The sequence below is a fragment of the Carassius carassius genome, chromosome 42 (assembly GCF_963082965.1).
Source record: "Carassius carassius chromosome 42, fCarCar2.1, whole genome shotgun sequence".
Taxonomy (NCBI): domain Eukaryota; kingdom Metazoa; phylum Chordata; class Actinopteri; order Cypriniformes; family Cyprinidae; genus Carassius; species Carassius carassius.
This window is the reverse complement of record NC_081796.1, coordinates 5,196,106-5,200,691: the sequence shown is the minus strand read 5'-3', so window position 1 is coordinate 5,200,691 and position 4,586 is coordinate 5,196,106.

Genomic DNA, 4,586 nt, shown 5'->3' with positions numbered 1-4,586 from the left:
TTCACTATTTAACAATATTTGACCACTGAATGTTGCAGTGTACCAATCAGAATCAAGTATGCTATAGAATTGTGAAATAAAACAGTATAAGATATAAAATGGCAAGTGCATCGTGGGAAGTAGAAATTCCATGCTAACCAGTTCCTGACAAATTAAATGTATTATGTATTGATCCATAAATGTAAATGTATAAATGTAAATGAAATGTAATATGAATTTATTAATAAAAGGAAGCTCTTGGATATATATATATACCATTTCTAAGAAAAGTTTATTCAATTTAAAATATAATGTGGTGTAGTCATAATATATATCATCTTTAGTATAAAACTATTAGTCATGGTAGGGATTAGGTTTTTCAAATAAAGATTTTTTATGTATTTTTTTTTTTTTGAGGAGTTACATTTTACAGGGTAGCGTTTTTAATTTTTTTTAATCTATTTTAAATTTTCTCTTCTTTTACCTTATTATTTTAGGATAATTTTGGTCATATGGTCAGGGTCATATTTTAAGAGACTTACTGACCTTAACATGGTCATTCATTAATGATTTGTTTGTTAGTCTGCATGTTTCTTTTGACAGATGACGTCAATTTGAGTTTCCAAATAAAGCTTTATTTATTTATTTTTATTATTGCTAAGCAGAGAAGCAGTTTTGTTAAATACTTTTACAAGAAATAATGCAACATTTATGCAAAACTGCTTGTTAAGATTTAAATTTTCTTTTCTTTTTTTAAGGTATTTTATTAATTACTGCGACTCTTTATTTTAACATTTTGAGGAGAGTGCATTTTTATACTGTCTCTGTCAATAACTAAAACTAAAATCAAAACCATAAAAAAAACACACACACACACACACACACACACACACACACACACACACACACACACACACACACACACACACACACACACACACACACACAACAAACAAACATTTAAACAAACAAACAAACAAATAAATAAATGATATCTTATTTTTGTTTTGTTTAAGTTTAGGTACTAACATAACTTAACCTAAAGCTAAAAATGAATAAACTTAATAAATACAGACATAAAAAAATGCTAAAATAAAACTGGATATATGAATAATAATAATAATAAAAAAACTATAAAATAAAAACTCAATATATGAAAAAAATCTAAATATTAACAACCCATATTAAATATACATAATTTTATATTAAAATAACACTAAATAAGAATAATGAATAAATACATTTTAAAAGAATAAAATAAATAAAAACATCATCGCCATTAATCCAGTAATTCTATGTACTTTTATTTTATTTTATTTTGTTTTGTTCACTGACATGTACATAGTTTCTCTAGAGCGTTGTGCTGGATGACCCATGAGTGGATATGTAAAGAACAATGGGCACGTGTATTGTGATGATCTCTCTGAGTCTTTCTCTCTCGGGTCATTACTGCTCTTGCGCCTGCTGGTCATTAGAGGATCTCTGAGTTCTCTAAGCTCTGTAGCAGGGGTTCCAACCCCAGAGTCCTGGCTAAAGTCCAACGGTGGCTCTTTCTCAATCTGGCCACCTTAATCATGTCCTTGTCTAATTGGCTAAATTAGTCAGTGCCTCTGCACCCCAGCTGCGTCCAAGCTCGAACCTGTCGGCCTAATCCAAACTCTGCGTTGTGCCTGTAGTTTAACGAAGGGCTTTCACACAAGGTTGGGTCTGGGTAATTGAAGGTCAGAACACAAATAACATGTTTTGCAGAGGCTAGTGATGAAGTGCCCTACAATTCATTAGAACAAGCTTTAAGAATATGAGGAAAAATGGAGTAAATTCATATTCCTCTAAACTTAGCGGTCTAGCTAATGCTAGGCAAAAGACAAAGGTCAGAATTTCACGGGCGGCACCGAGGAGTTTTCGGCCCCTCATGCTGTTGTCTGAAGCTCGATGGAGCACTGCTGTGATGAACTCGGCAAGGCTCTCTTTCTTGCTCAGTGTATGTCTGCGCTTGCCAGCGGGCCAGTCTCTCAGTATGCGTGCGGCTGTAGAGAGCGCTGGGGCCAGAGCTGCAGCTTTAATTGGCTCTCGTTAACACAGTGGTGAAGATAGAGTCATCTGACTCATTTATCAGTCCAGCATTTCCAGCGTTTCCTCACATCTTTCCCATGATTTCTTTCTTCTTCTGCTTTCCCCATTGATCCATTCTTTATGTGTGCAGCTCTTGGCTCGACATCTACAGACGTATTTCTTTGATGGAAAGCACATGGTCAGATATTCCCCAGCAGTGTCAGGGAGACAAATTTCAGCAAGCTCAAGATGTTTCTTTGCATTAACATTTGAAATATCATTCAAGATATCCCTATATATATATATTTTTTTTTTTTTTGTTAACTCAAGTACTATATATATATATATATATATATATAGTTCTTGAGTTAACAAAAATTATGGTTACCAAACTGCAGAATTAAGAAAACGGTCCCACTTTATATTTAGTGGCCTTAACTACTATATACTTACATCAAAAAAAAAAAACAAAGTGTTTATATTGTATTGCAAAACACTTCTGCTGCTACTGAGGTGGGATACGGGTACAGTTAGGGATGGCTTTGGTGTTATGTATAAGTTTAAGGGTGGGTTAAGGTTTATGGGATGGGTCAATAGTGTAATTGTAAATGTAATTTAAGAAATTACTGTAATTACATATAAGTACAATGTAAAACATGTATGTACTGTACACAATAATTACACTGTACCAAATTATTAATTGAAATGTAAGTACATAGTAGTTAAAGCAGTGAACTTGCAAAAAGGTCTTAATTTTACAAAACTGAAAGAAAATGTTTTAGAAAGGATTTGATAACCGTGTGCCTGTAAGCTTTTCTTGAACTAGATTTAAAATATCAATATAATGTGTTTTTACATTGAAAACAAAACCAGGCAGGGTCTATCTATCTATATATCTATCTATCTATCTATCTATCTATCTATCTATCTATCTATCTATCTATCTATCTATCTATCTATCTATCTATCTATCTGTCTATCAAAGTCCTCTATCTTCCTTCTCGCCCACATACTGTATGAAGCATCTCGAATACAGATTTAATTTAACATGGAGCATAATGCAATTCAAGTTTATTTGTATAGCGCTTTTTACGATACAAATCATTGCAAAGCAACTTTACAGAAAATGACGTTTCTACAATATTTAGTAGTAGCTTATATGTTAAGTGGTGACTGTCGGTTTATGTGCGTATGATAGGAATTTTCAGAAAAATTAAAACAAGACGTAGTCAACCAGACAATGAAAATTATTAACAGCAATTATTATGTAATTGCATAGTAAGTAGCAATATTTGTTATTTCTGTTTGTTGATTCAGGGTTAGCATCATCTGGGGTCCTCTGAGGGGTCAGCATCATCTCTTCTCAGGTGTTCTGGATCCAGACTGGAGCTAGAGACATCATTAGCATAGCTGCTGTTTCATCCAAGTAAAATGAATTAGTTTAACCCAAGCTAAAGAATAAGAATGCACATTTGATCAGATACAACTACAGTCACAAATTATGAGATGCATTATTTGAATGCTTGGTGAAAGAGATGTGTTTTTAATGTAGATACTTTTTTATTTTCTAGTGAAATGACACCAGTTGCTAAAAAATCTTAGCCACGTCTGTAGATCTTGGTTGACAGATTTCACTGAAAATTACTTATAGTGTACGATAAACATGAATGTATGAATCCATCTAGTCAAAATGTCGAGATACCAAACATATTTTGAGACGATTTTAGAATACACGTTGTTTTAATTTGTCAAGCAGTAGTTTGTTTTGTTGTTTTGTATGGAATAGCGTGAAGGTCTGGTAGCGTGTTTGTGTTAGCATATGCTGCCTAGTGTTTCTCTTTAACCATTTACAAAGTGGGCAAGTGTATGATGTCTAGTGCTTTAAAATCTGCTCCAATTTAAAAAAATCGTGTAGTGCATCCCAGCCTTTAGGAAGATATCATTTCAGGGTAGCTTTGCCAGCTATTACCCCATCACACTGAGGCCTTATCTTTTAAAAATTTGAGACATCACCAGTAAGTGGAATTTGGGGGTGTAGAGGAGAAGGAAGGAAGAGGACGAAAAGAGTGGGGGATTACACCATTCTCTAATCAAACTCGCCTCAGTGCTCATGTTCAATCAGACACCTGCTATTAAGTTGATAAATACGCTTTTCACAGTGTGGGGCGGCACTCGTTGAGTAGCCCTGGATACGCCGCTGCCTTCCTAAATCCTCACGGGCAGGGTTCTAGCCTTTATACGCCTCTTTTCCTATTATCTCACATTTCACAGACAGCACCAGAATACGAGCAAATGCCTCGCCAAACCGGGACGTCACACAATATCAGTGGAACACAACAATCGGCATCTAAGAGCAGGGGTGGCTTTCGCAACTCCATTAGTACTTTGTCTTCCCCTTTTCCCTTTTTATTCCTTTAGTGGTAATGAAGGAAAAACTGTAGAGTGTCTCTTTATGGGGCGAGATGCAACTCTTCCCCCCTTAATCTCTTGTCTTGGCTTTTCAGCGACGGCGGGTGCCCCGTGCCGCAGAGGCCCGAGAGGATGCCCACCCGCTG